Here is a 14,978-nt window from a genome sequence, read left to right on the forward strand (position 1 = left end):
TCTTATAGCTTCGATTTAGTTGCCTCTATCGATCATGAACTCTCCAGCTATCATAACTCTCTCTCAAGTAATTATGATAATTTACTAGATGCACTCTCTCAAGCTACGTTAGCTAGATTCGCATTACAACTCACTTAGATCGCACCCGAGGTATCGTTATCTCTACTCCAACCTCTAAGCCCTCGGTTATGACTCTCGCCTATACTCCGAGAGTGATGTTGTTCAAAAAATTACCTAAATATGCACTCTCTCTCAAGCAGATACATAATAAATAGGAACGGCTAATTAAGGATCCTTTCAACTAACCAAAATCAAAACGTAGTTGAACAAATAGAGATTAACAACCAACTCAAAACTATATTAATATAACAACAAGTTCATCCACAACGGGTTCACCCAAAACCTTAGATTAAAAGAGTTATCTACTCATAACAATGATAAAAACTATAAAGGAATTCATAGTAATTGATAAAAGAACAAACTAAATAAACATTGTTGCCCAAATTGCCTCCTTGCTTCTTGCCCCTTCTTGTCTTCTTCTCAACCCTAAAAACTGATTCCCTTTTTCTTGGATGCATTAAACCATTTATAGTTTGTGTGGTTTTTGCTTTGGACTTCCTAATATGCCCCTGCACATTTCTTTCCCGCATCCGGACTAGCGCGAGCGCGCTAAGGCCACGATAATGCCCGTGCTAGTGAGGTTACATTCTGCTTCTGATGACTGGACTAGCGCGGGTGCGCTTAGGCCGTGCTAGTGGGGTTATATTCTGCCATGTCAAGCTTCATTCCCTGAATTCGTCCACTAGTTCCAATTTTTACCCGTATCACCATCATAAGTCTTCATTTGGGTATTGCACTCCTGTGAAACATAGAGTCACCATTAGAGCCAATTTTTGCATTATTTATACACTTAACATAGTAAATAATCCTTAAGTTAGAGTCCGAACTTACGCCAAACTATACAATTTAGCCTATTATCAACACCCCACACTTAAATTATTGTTGGTCCTCGAGCAATCCACTACATCCTACAAGGTTTCTTTTCATCCATCGCTTCCCTACAGTGACACCCCACAAGTGAGTCACAAGCATCTCTCTCGTAGTGTAACATCTATACCTCAAATGGCGACTCTCTCATGCCATGCCATACTTTACTTTCTTATAATGCTTTGCCGGAAGGTCAAGACTTACCTCTTTTTCATGAATCATGTGCCCTCACATCACACACTTGAGAGTAGTTCCACAACACATAATATTGAAGATAATAGAAACTTTAAATAGGAAGAATTCACTCTCTCTCACTAAGAACATTCATATGCTACATAGATACGCCATAAGCTTGCCCGTAGTGTAATACTCCCCTAATTGAGTTCATTTAGTCCAAGATAAATAGGTCTTTACTTGGTTATAATGTAGGCTAAGGGACGGGTAGGATACATTTGGGTGAAGTGACTAACCTCTCTAAGCACTTTTAATACACTTATATTGACATTCCGCCCATTTGTTTTTATGTTCCCGGACCTTTCACCACACTTTGCTTCATAATCACCCCTAGTCTTCTTAAGTGCAACTTCCTCTCATTTATTTTACTTTGCACAATTTAGTCTATTCCCTTGTGTTTCCTTATATACCACACCTCTACCCCACACTTTGACTTTTACATCACAACAAATACTCTAAGTGCTCTTGGGAGGTACAGGGTTCAAACAGACAAGCTACTCGAACAATGGGGTATGGTTCATCACACGGTTATCAAAGAAATAGGCTTATAGGCTCAAACGGGGTTGACTATGGTTAATTGCATTCAGGTGGATACATAAATTTTCTTCTGGCTTACAAAGAAATACCTATATCCCTTCTCGGACTAAACAAGCCTCTATTTCGATTTGTACACACACGGGGCAAGTTCTAGGTATCAAATGTAAGCATAGAATATGATGTAGATAACCTCACACACACTTGGCACATAATTCAATCCAAATTGGTTATTCAACACACTCCATTAAGCATTCGAGTTAGTTGCACATGCACTATTAAGGCAATCAACAAGAGTCACCAAAAGAGCCTAAGCGTCACACTCGAATAGTCATGGTGTTAGGGTGTGTGAACGTTGCTTTTTCTCATTAAATATCTCGCCCAAGAGATTCCTAAAAGCTCAAAAGAAAAGAAGAAGCTAGCTATACCCGGTTCAAACTAAACCTTTGGAAAAGAACCGCGGCCCAAAGAAAAACCAAGGGTGAGCTACTATATTACCTAAAAAAATGAAATTTGAATATATACAACATAACACACAGGGAAATACAACATAACACACAGGGAAATCCCAACCCCCACCCCACACGAGTAAGGGAAAGGGAACTTCCCTGACAAATCAATCCTGATCGGAGACAGAGCCGGCGTCTACATTGCACGCCCGACCCAAAGCACGTAGCCAACCCATGATCCGTTTTTCTGATTTCTTCTGTTGGGTTGCCATTTCATCAGCACGAGTTCCCAGGTTAGTCACCGAGGTCCGTATTTTAGCTACCTCATCATCTAGAGATCTATCCACTGTCCCCAACTGGACCTAGATGGGCCTGTAACATTCGCAGCCTGTGGTCGTGCTGGCTGCTCACCGATAATCTCCACATCCTCGGCAGCCTGATGTGGTTCCTCCTCCTCTTCTTCGTTATCATCATCAGAATCTTGTCCAACTAACTCCTCAGCTGCTACCACTTTATTGCCTGTGGTGACCCTCTCAGCCATGAAAGGATGTACCGAAGGAATTCGGCCATCTATAGTAAGGTTACTTGGCACATTTTCCTGAAGACACAACCGGGTGACAAGGGACGGGTAGTATAAACCATATTGTTGCACCCTGACTCGCTGGAACATTTCATCATGTATTACTTTGGCCACATCGAACGGAACATTGTTCATGAAACACAAAATTAAGCACCCTCGAGGGATATTTACTTCGGATAGGTTCTTAGAGGGTAGAAGTCGGCTATTTATAAAGTATAACCAGCATTTGGCTTCAAACTTGAGGGACAAGGAGTGGAACTTATTCCCATATTTGTACCATTGCAGAGTGGCTCCCGGTTGACATATGGTGTCAGTGAATGTGGACCAGAGAGTATGCCTACTATTGTATGATTGGTACGCATCCACGTACCCCTCAACTGGTGGAGGAAGCCTATACAGAATACGGATATTTCCAAAGAGGCATCTACCGGTCTCTTGTGCACCGTAATAGTATAGTTCTCATGTTCCGGCAGGTTCACATAGAATTCCCTGACAAGCATGACATTTGCAGTAATAGGCTCCTCAAAAAATATGTCCGGTCCTCGCTGCCTCAGCTCGAAGGGTATAGTGGGACAGGTTACCCCTAGTGTGTTGGGATCCATGGCTTGTTCCGGCACCATGGTTTTGGCCTCTTTTTTATTGAACCTGTCTTAGGCCTTGGCAGACACAAACTTCTGTCTATTGAAAGGCCTGGAATCAACCAAATTCTGAGGTCGTCCCCCGGTGTTGGCTTGAGCCGGGCGGCTAGAGAATGTGCTTGTTGCATGACATTTGCGGGGAGGCATGGTACCTACAATTTGCCCAATATCAATTCTATACAATCGAGTGACTCAACCGTGGCTACTCAGACTTTGCCACTGAATTGGTTACAACACTTCCTCCAAAGAGACATTTTAACAAACACATGGTGGACAATGGCTAATTTTAAGCCCAAAGCATACTTTCAACACAAGGAGCACCACCAAAGTAACCCAATAAACACATATCACCCCCACAATTTGTATGTTGAAAGGTTTCAGCCCTACATTACTACTAATAAGTGTTTCCACCCTAAAATAAGACTACATTCTACCATACAAAGCAAAACGAAGGAAAAGAAATTAACAAGCGAAATTAAATAATTAAAAACAAAATCAAAGGGAGGAATACATACCAGTAGAGGGGATGAGAGGAAAAGCGTAACGAGTGATGAAAAGAGATATTGAGGGTCTTCGCGAGGTGGAGGAACCTTGTGCTGTAAATTGTTATGTATGGAGGAATGGTTTGTGAGGAATAGATGAGGAAGAAGAAGGGAGGGTTTAGTTTGGGGTGGTAGTGTGATAGGAGATAGAGAGTGGGTGAAATAAAAGGGGTTTGGCGGTTGGGTAGGGCTAAAAGTAAATGGGTTAATGAAAAAAAATTAAAAAAGAAGCAATAAAATAAATAAAAACATATCCGGACTTACCTGATGTCGAGGGGATTAGTGCGGCCTTAGCGCTATCGTAGCATGGGTGCGCTAGTCGAAGGAGTTACGGACAGTGTTTAACCTGACTAGCGCGGCCTTAACGCAGGGGTAACACGGCGCGCTAGTGGCATACATCTGAGGCAGTGTATAACCCAACTAGCACGGGCTTAGTGCGGTATTAGCACGACCGCGCTAGTTGAAACCAATTTGGACAGTGTTTAACCTGACTAGCGCAGCCTTAGCGCTGGTGTAGCGCGGGCGCACTAGCCCAAGCATGCCATCATTCTGTCTTCTTTCTTCGTGGAAGCTTTTGCCCGCCCCTTTTCTAGAACTCATGCACATGTTAATATTACCACTAAATAAAACTATACATGTTGGGTTTCCCCCCAACCAGCGCTTGATTTAACGTCGCGGCACGACGTAGAGTGAGCGTATTTAAGATTCGCTCAAACTCTGTGGTTCATCGAGAAGTACCACGGACAACTCTTTTGTTTCATCCATCCCCACATACAGTTTGAGTCATTGTCCATTAACCTTGAAGGTGTTGGTGTCATCTTCACTGGTTATCTCCATAGCCCCAGACAGGAACACTTCGGTCACCCTAAACGGCCCAGACCATCGGGACTTAAGCTTTCCAGGAAACAATCTCAACCTTGAATTGTACAATAATACCTTGTATCCGGGTTTGAAATTTCTGTCCACAATGTGTTTGTCGTGCAACCTCTTCATTCTTTTCTTATAAATTCTCGTGCTTTAAAAGGCGTGATATCTGAATTCCTCCAACTCATGCAATTGTGTCAATCGATTTTCTCCAGCCTCATCAAGGTTCATGTTCAATTGCTTTAGTGCCCACGAAGCTCGATGTTCTAGCTCCACAGGCAGGTGATAGGCCTTCCCAAATACCAACTTGTACGGTGACATACCGATAGGTGTTTTGAATGCAGTCCTATAGGCCTAGAGTGCATCGTCAAGCTTTTTCGCCCAATCAGTTCTTGTGGCGTTTACAGTTTTAGTGAGCACACTCTTGATCACACGGTTTGAGACCTCTACTTGCCCGCTTGTTTGAGGATGATATGGGGTTGCTACCTTGTGGTGTACGTCATATTTAGCCAGCAGCTTCTCAAAGACACGATTGCAAAAGTGCGTGCCCCCAACACTAATGATGGCTCTCGGAATCCTGAATCGGGTGAATATATTCTTCTTCAAGAACCCCACCACCACTCTCGAATCATTGGTGGGGAATGCTACAGCTTCCACCCATTTGGACATGTAATCTACCGCAACAAGTATATACTTATTGCCGTAAGAACTGACGAAGGGACCCATGAAATCAATTCCCCAAACATCGAACCCTCAACTTGCTGAATTAGATTCATTGGCATCTTATGTCGACGGGATATGTTTCCCGTTCTTTGGCATTCGTTGCAGCCCTTTACCCATTGGTGAGCATCCTTAAAGATTGTTGGCCAGTAGAACCCAGCCTCTAACACCTTAGCTGCTGTCCGAACTCCTCCAAAATGTCCTCCATAAGGTGATGCGTGGCAAGCCTACAAAACAGAACATTGTTCTATCTCGGGGATGCATCTTCGGATCATGTTATCAATACAAATTTTAAACAAATGCGGTTCATCCCAATATTAGTTTCGGCAGTCATGATAAAATCGTTTCTTTTGAACATAGGAGAGTTCATATGGTTCAATGTCGCAGGTCAAATAGTTTGCAATATCAGCATACCATGGCACATCTTCCACACTTGTGGCTAGCAGCTGCTCATCTGGAAAGGTTTCCAAAATATCCTTAGACTCAATCGCATTTTTAGCACCTTCAAGGCGTGACATATGATCAGCGACTTGGTTCTCCATGCCCTTACGGTCACGAATCCCCAAGTCAAACTCTTGCAAAAGCAGCACCCAATGAATTAGGCACGGTTTGGACTCTTTTTTATCAACTAAATACAGAATGGCTGCCTGATCTGTGTACACGATCACCTTCGACCCAATCAAGTAAGACCTGAACTTATCAAAGGCGAACACAACAGCCAACATTTCTTTTTCAGTTACCGTGTAATTCAGCTGAGCACCACTCAACGTCCTACTTGCGTAGTAAATAGGGTGCATTACCTTATCCTTGCGATGTCCCAATATGGCTCCCACAGCGTAGTCACTAGCATCACATATGAGTTCAAACTGTTGCTCCCAGTTGGGAGCAACTATAATCGGTGTTGTGACTAGTCGCTTCTTTAGTTTCTCAAAAGCTACCATGCAATTATCAGAAAACACAAATGGATTATCTTTTTCTAGCAACTTATAGAGGGGATTGGCGATCTTGGAAAACTCCTTGATGAATTACCGGCAGAAGCCGACGTGTCCCAGGAAGCTACGAATAGCCTTGACTGATGTGGGAGTTGGAAGTTTTTCTATCACGTTGACTTTGGCTCTGTCCACCTCAATCCCTTTATTTGACACTAAGTTCCCCAAGACGATTCCTTCTTGTACCATGAAATGGCACTTCTCCCAATTTAACATTAGATTCGTCTCGATGTACCTCTTCAGTACACGGGTTAAATTTGCTAGGCATTCATCGAATGAATTTCCCACCACTGAGAAATCATCCATGAAGACCTCCATAATGTCTTCCACCATGTCTGTGAAAATGACCATCATGCACCGTTGGAATGTTGCAGGTGCATTAGAAAGACCAAATGGCATTCTCCTGAAGGCAAACACTCTGTAAGGGCAAGTAAATGAAGTCTTTTCCCTATCCTCCAGGGCAATAGAAATTTGGTTGTACCCCGAGTATCCATCCAAAAAATAGAAGTGTGACCTCCCTGCCAATCTATCTAACATCTGATCAATAAAAGGAAGTGGGAAGTGGTCCTTCCGGGTGGCTAGATTTAGCTTTCTATAATCCATGCAAATTCTCCAGCCTGTGACGGTTCTTGTAGAGATCAATTCGTTGTTATCATTCTTAACTACCGTCATGCCACCATTTTTAGGTACACATTGAATTGGGCTAACCCAGCTACTGACAAAAATTGGGAAAATGATTCCCGCATCTCACCACTTGATCACTTCTTTCTTCACCACTTCCTTCATATTGGGGTTCAGCCTTCTTTGGTGTTCCCTGGAAGGTTTGTGTCCCTCTTCCAGTAGAATTTTGTGCATACAGTATGCAGGGTTGATCCCCTTTATGTCTGCCATGGTCTACCCAATGGCAGTCTTGCACTCTTTAAGTACCTGCAGATGTTGTTGAGCCTGCACATCTAACAAACTAGATGAGATAATAACAGGTAATGTGGAGTCAGGTCCAAGAAACTCATACCTGAGATGGGCTGGAAATGGCTTTAATTCTAGCTTTGGTGGTTCTTCGATTGATGGCTTGGCTGGAGGAGTTTCTCCGTTTTCCAAGTGCAAGGGCTCAAATTCAAGAGTTCTATCCCAGAACCCTCTACCCTCTAATGCCATCACCCATCCAGCCAGTTCTTCTCCCTTTACCTCATCTAAATTCATTAGAAACGTAGCGAGGGGATCTTCAATAGTCACCAGTTCATCATCGGTCTCTACAATTACATCCACGGCATCAATAAGAGAGCAATTGGCGAATTCACTTGGTCGCCTCATAGATTTATGCATGTTGAATGTTATCTCTTCATCGTTCAACCTCATCTTTAACTCCCCAGTTTCACAATCAATGAAAGCTCTCCTCGTGGCCAGGAATGGTCTTCCCAAAATTATGGGAATCTCTTCATCCACTTTACAGTCTAAGATTACAAAATCTGCAGGAAACACAAATTTCCCTACCTGAATCAACATATCATCCAGAATACCAGAGGGTCGCTTTACCGTCCTGTCAGCCAGCTGCAACAACATAGAGGTGGGTCTAGCTCTTCCAATACCCAGCCCCTTATAAATTGCCAGGGGCATAAGATTAATTTTGGCCCCTAGATCACACAGTGCTTTAGCAAAGGCAAAATCAACAATAGTTCATGGGATTGTAAAGCTCCCTGGGTCAGACAACTTTTTCGCAATTGGTCTAGTCACCACTGCACTATAGGTATGAGTAAGAGTAATTGTGGCCAAGTCTTGGAAATCAAATTTTTGGGACATTAAGTCCTTCATCATTTTTGCATACCCAGTCATTTCTTTCAAGGCATCAATTAAGGGAATATTTACCTGGATTTGTTTTAGCATTTCCAAGAACTTCTTGTATTGCTCCTTTTTTTGGTACTTGGCTAGCCTCTGAGGTAAGGGAAGGGTGCAGGAGGTCTCTTCTTCCCAATCATTTAGGATATATCTTTATCAGCTGCCACATCAACCCCTGGTTCATGTGCTATCTCAGCTTCTTTCTCGATCTCCATTTGAATGCTACTTTCCTCCTGGGCAGGCTGGACTGTCAGTTTCGTTGATTCATCCAACTCAATGGGTACTGATATGAGTGTCTCAGCCTCCCTGGCTTCTCTAGACCTTTCTTGTTGTACATCCAAATCTCTACCATTACGTAGGCTCACTGCCATCAGCTACTTCGGGACTTGATCTTTTGGATTTACCTGGGTATCTGCAGGTAGTGTCCCATGAGGGCGATTATTCAAAAACATCGAAATTTGGCCCATCTGCATTTCAATATTTTTGATCGTTGAATCATGTGCATCTACTCTCTCACTAATCTTTGCATTAGACCCAATAACCTGCTGCATCATTGCTTCAAGTCTAGCAAACCCATCTTCCTGCCTTCCACTATACTGCTGTTGAGGAGGGTGATACCCCTGCTGTTGATTCTGATTACTGTATCCCTATGGCCTTGGGTAAGGTGCTATATTGTTGGGGGGTCTCATACCTCCCATATTCCCACTGTTGAACTGTGATCGGGATGGCATGTACTGCTGATTCTACTGACCCCAATTCTGACTACCCTGTCTCTGGTCCCCATAATTAGACACATAGTTCATATCTTTAGGGTAATGTTGATGATCGTGTTCTGCTTTCCATTGGTTACCAATTGGCTGACTAATGCAAGATGTGCACAAGCCCCCGTTAGTAGTATCTACAATATGTACCTGCTGTTTTTGCCTTGACTCTTCCACCTTTTTGGTGAGTATGCTCATTTGTGTCAATAAGGTGGCCATATTTTCAGCCATTGAATTGGATGGATCTAAAGGCACTGAGTGCACTACTGGAGTGATAGGTGCATTTCTGGTTATCCATCTCAAATTCTACGTCATCTTGTCAAGCAGACCTTGACCTTCTCTCCATATTTTACTCAAAAATGCTCCACCAGCTGAAGCATCAACAATGTTCTTCATGCTATCTGACAATCCTATGTAGAACCGTTGTCCCAACATTAAATCTGGAATGCCATGATGCGGACATATGACCAGCATCCCTTTAAAACGCTCCCATGTTTCATGCAATATTTCCATTGGTCTATGTTTAAAACTCAAAATGTCATCAATCTGTTGCGCAGTTTTGTTAGGGGGGTGGAACTTGTTCACGAATTGCCTGACTAACTCCTCCCAAGTTATTATGGAATTTATGGGGAGTGAGTTTAACCAGGTCTGGGCAGCTCCTGTCACTGAAAATGGGAACAATAGCAACTTGATTGCTTCCGGAGTTACATTGGGCTGCCGTTGGGTTTTGCAGATTGACAAAAAAAAATTGAAGTGCTGTTGAGGATCTTCTACTTGTGACCCCGAAAATAATCCCTTGTTTTGCAACAAATGCAGCATGTTATTCGTGATTTGGAATGATTCAACTTGTATCTGCGGGACTAAAATCGAGGTGGCCAGATTTTCAGTTGTGGGTTGTGCCCAGTCATAGAGAGCCGGCTCGGGCACAAGAGGTGCCATTGGCGCTATTGGTACAACTGGATGTTCTTCGTGATCTCCCATTGCTGTTTCTAATGGGTCAGTTATTTGTTGTTGTTTGTTTTCCTGGTTGGCCCGGTTCAAGGCCTTGAAAACTTTCTCAGGATCTAATAATGCTTCAAATACTTCACCAGTTCTCGATGAGTTTCTAGGCATGCACCTGTGCAACCAAGTCGACAAACGTTAAAAAATTTCAATGTAAAAATTGGGTATAGAGAAAACTAACTACACTAAGAATTTTTTTTTGTACTTCTTTCAATCGTAGTTTATAATACCGTTAATTCCCCGGCAACGGCGCCAAAATTTGATCACGCTCAACTGTGTCTATTAAAAGACTAAGCGGGCATTGCAAATATAATCCGGGGTATTATGCCCCGAGTCGAATCCCACAGAGAATTAACGTATCAAGAGAAACCTTTAAAGTACTAAATTTTTATTAGTCAACCTTCTCAAACTTTGTGAATAACAAGTGGCGTTATGGTCACTATTACAGCTAACAGAATTAATAAAACGAAGATTAACTAACACGCAGTTGTAGACAATTGGAATAAAGGTCTAAGGTAATGGTTTCCCCCGTTGTTGAGTTCCTTAGTTGTATGTTTCTTATAGCTTCGATTTAGTTGCCTCTATCGATCATGAACTCTCCAGCTATCATAACTCTCTCTCAAGTAATTATGATAATTTATTAGACGCACTCTCTCAAGCTACGCTAGCTAGATTCGCATTACAACTTACTTAGATCGCACCCGAGGTATCGTTATCTCTACTCCAACCTCTAAGCCCTCGGTTATGACTCTCGCCTATACTCCAGGAGTGATGTTGTTCAAAAAATTACCTAAATATGCACTATCTCTCAAGCAGATACATAATAAATAGGAACGGCTAATTAAAGATCCTTTCAACTAACCAAAATCAAAACGTAGTTGAACAAATAGAGATTAACAACCAACTCAAAACTATATTAATATAACAACAAGTTCATCCACAACCGGTTCACCAAAAACCTTAGATTAAAAGAGTTAACTACTCATAACAATGATAAAAACTACAAAGGAATTCATAGTAATTGATAAAAGAACAAACTAGGGAGATAAGAATTGTTGCCCAAATTGCCTCCTTGCTTCTTGCCCCTTCTTGTCTTCTTCTCAACCCTAAAAACTGATTCCCTTTTTCATGGATGCATTAAACCATTTATAGTTCGTGTGGTTTTTTCTTTGGACTTCCTAATTTGCCCATGCACATTTCTTTCCCGCATCTAGACTAGCGGGGGCGTGCTAAGGCCGCGCTAATGCCTGCGCTAGTGAGATTACATTCTGCTTCTGATGACTGGACTAGCGCGGGCGCGCTAAGGCCCGCGCTAGTGGGGTTATATTCTTCCATGTCAAGCTTCATTCCCTGAATTCGTCCACTAGTTCTAATTTTTGCTCGGATCACCATCATAAGTCTTCATTTGGGTATTGCACTCCTGTGCAACACAGAGTCACCATTAGAGCCAATTTTTGCATTATTTACACACTTAAAACAGTAAATCCTCCTTAAGTTAGAGTCCGAACTTACGCCAAACTATACAATTTAGCCTATTATCAACTTTGCTCGGACCATCTTCTGAGATCTCCACGGTCCAAAACTGAACCTCCTCGACCATCACCGGCTTAGTTGCCTTTGGGGCTTCGGCGCTTCACCTCTTTCGAGCTACTAGCTTGAAGTCGGCATCTTCTTTTTTCTCTTCTTCCTCCCTAAGTCACTGAGCTACATCGGCAAGCAGGGCAATGGTGTCTTTCTTCGACCTGCGATCCTTTCTCTTCTTAGGCTTGGGAGTATCGGAGGGCGAGACCCTTTTCCTTTTCTTCTCCTTCGACGGCTTCGGGACCAGGGGCAAAACCTCCTCCTCCCCGGCCGAAGGCCTCATAACGGCATCTTTCCCAAGGCCTGCATGAAAGAAAGTCAAATGAGTATAAGAAGGAAACATTCTAAGGCCATTAGTTACGCAAAGGAAAAAAAGACTTACCATGATTTTTGGCCTCCTATCGGCTCCTTGCTCAATCGCGCCATGAGCGCTCAACATACGAGAAGGTCAAAGTTAGGGTCCGAATACAACACTCGAGGTTCAAAATTGCGCCAGGCAATCAAGCAACCGCTACATCACAGAAAAAGATGTTAGTAAAAAGAAGTAAAGAAAACAAAACAGTAAATAAAAAGCTAAAGGAAGGATCGAACTTATGCTTCATGTTCCACTTCTCGGGAAAAGGCATCTTTTCGGGCGGAATTAGGTCAGTAGTCTTCACTCGGACAAATCGATCCATCTACCCTCAGTCCTTGTCCTTGTCTATGATCGAGAATAATACCTTGGTAGCCCGACGCTGGAGTTTTATCAGTCTACCTCGAAAAAGACAGGGCATGTATAGTCTGATGAGGTGGTCGAGGGTGAAAGGTGTCCCTTCTTTTTTGCTCGTAAAAAATTGGAATAGAAGGACAATTCCCTAGAAGGAAGGGTAGATCTGACCTAGGGTTATTTGGTACTGGCGACAGAAGTCGAGGATGACAGGGTCGACAAGGCCCAACGTGAAAGGGTAAGTGTAAACACATAGAAACCCATTCACGTGGGTAGTAATATCTTCCTTAGGGGTCAGGACCACCACTTCTTTCTTATCCTAATTGTAATCTTTCTTGACCTGCTCGAGGTCACTCTCGGTTATCGAGCATATGTATCTCGACATTGGTTCACACCGGCTAGGGACAGAGGAAGTTTTCTCAACTTTGAAGCCGGAAGTAAGATCACACACCCCCTCAGGAACACACTCCTCAGGGCGCGGGTCAACCGGCATTTTATTGCCGGCCGGCCGCGACAAAGAAGCCTTTTCTTTTTGAGGAACAGATTTTGATGTCTTCGCCATTTTTGTGTAAAGAAAGAAGAATAGGATAAGCTCTGGAGTTTTGAGAAAGGGCTGGTAACAGAGCAGAACGGGAAGGCTTAGAAGATGTGAAAAGCTCTAAAGATCTGCAAATAAACTTGAAGAACTCAACGGGATTTTGAAGATTAGTACAAGAAAAATTCAAAGTAAAGTTTGAGAAAGTGAGAAGAAGACCTATTTAAGGATTCACGGCGACGATTTAGAGGCACTAGTGGTCGATCGCCAACTGACACTCATTAATGATTTTGGGAACTGTACCGACGGGACGTTTCGGTCGCTTACGTCACGAGGATGACGTCATGATAGATCGAGGTACAAAATCGAAGGCTCAATTCGTTTCTTCTCACTACATTCCAAGAATCGAGGGGACTATCTATATACGGTTATAACCGGGCATACCCGATTATGCTATTTGATCAAGACAAGAGAACTACATTGAGGGATAGCCTCATAATGAATCAGACCAGAGCACGAAGACGATGCATCGAGTCCGAGGATCGAGGTGCCTGTCGAGATCGAGGCCAACAACGACCAAGACCAAATATGACAGACTTCGAGCAAAGCGCAATAACAGAAATGCGAGATATCAGTGACTGGCCGAAGATCATGGCGTGAATCTCGGAACATATCAAATAAAGGGCGATTATCTAGTTAATCATGGGATTTATTTCCATAGTTAGAATTGTATCTTAAATAGGATTCCTCTACTATATAAAGGGGTCCTAATCATTTTGTACACACCTTACATTCACATAGATCAAAGCGATACAATATTCTCTCTTTAACTTATATTCTCTTATTTATCAACTCATTGCATTTGAATTGTTCTTGCATAACTAGCTTGAGGGTATCCAAGTTCGAGGGCTCTGTCCAAGCGCTGGTTTGCTTTTTATTATTATCAATTTGCATCACTTATTTTTATGTTTATCAATTGATATTAGGTGAAATCACATATCCTTAAAACCACATTATAAGTTTAATTGTTATCCAATTTTTAGGGTTAACAAGTATGTTACAAATACATATTAATTAAATGTTGGTTCCAAAGTTAAACTTTTACCCTAGCTAAAGGATGTATGTAGTGAAAGTCTTTAGGAGAGCCGATGAATGTGTTGAACTATATCTGGGATCATGTCCAGTGGGAATAGGGATTAGTTTTTTGTTTGTAGAGCTGTGAATATTTACGAGTGGTAATAAAATCTCACTAATTACCAAAAAAAGATATATTGGTTCCAAAATACTAAGTACCATTATGAGTAATCTGATTATGAAAATCCGTATTTGATCCACAAACTCAACTTACGAGAGAAGGGCCCCTCGATGGATTGAAACCCTGTATTTAAGTGGTGTATAATGAAACTGTAACTACTAAGCAACAACCGAGACTTCACTATTTGCTATTTTAAAGTCACACAAAGTATCTTATTATATGGTAAATACTTATTCGCGTCCATATTAATGTTAAATTAATAAATTTAACCTTAACAATTAAATGTAAAGTGAGAATGTATATCACTTAACCATAGTTAAGTGATAAATAGACGGATAAGGTACACATATCTTACACTTTAGCGTAGATGGATACACTATCCACATACCGAATGTGGATAGATGCTTTAAAAAAAATGTGGGTAGATGCCTCATTTTGTTAAAAATATTCATTCCATGTCTTGGCTTTTTATTTGGTAGAGATCAACATTTTTTCTTAAATTTACTCATCATTAAAATAGTACTATTACTTAACAAAATAGACATCCTTAAGCGGGAAATCCTATTTTAACTTCATTTATGCTTAAAACTAGTTAATATACCCGCGCTTCGCGCGATGATAAAAAAATATGTTTAAATTTATTAAACCATCCTTTCTATGATAACGAAAGTGCTTATAAACAATATACTTTGGGATTAATTCATAAATTTGAGTTTAGAGCAGATCATACTATATATGTAACTATGAGCATTTTAACTTTGTTCTAAT

The 14,978-nt window shown here is 41.8% G+C and overlaps 1 non-coding gene across 1 annotated transcript; it reads left to right on the forward strand.

Moving 5' to 3' along the window:
* The first annotated feature begins 9,576 nt into the window (after positions 1-9,576).
* On the forward strand, positions 9,577-9,683 carry LOC138876606 (small nucleolar RNA R71). The gene has a single exon (XR_011401951.1). It is a non-coding gene; the product is annotated as a small nucleolar RNA R71 (small nucleolar RNA).
* The last annotated feature ends 5,295 nt before the right edge of the window (positions 9,684-14,978 follow it).

This window comes from Nicotiana sylvestris, chromosome 8 (assembly GCF_000393655.2).
Source record: "Nicotiana sylvestris chromosome 8, ASM39365v2, whole genome shotgun sequence".
NCBI lineage: Eukaryota > Viridiplantae > Streptophyta > Magnoliopsida > Solanales > Solanaceae > Nicotiana > Nicotiana sylvestris.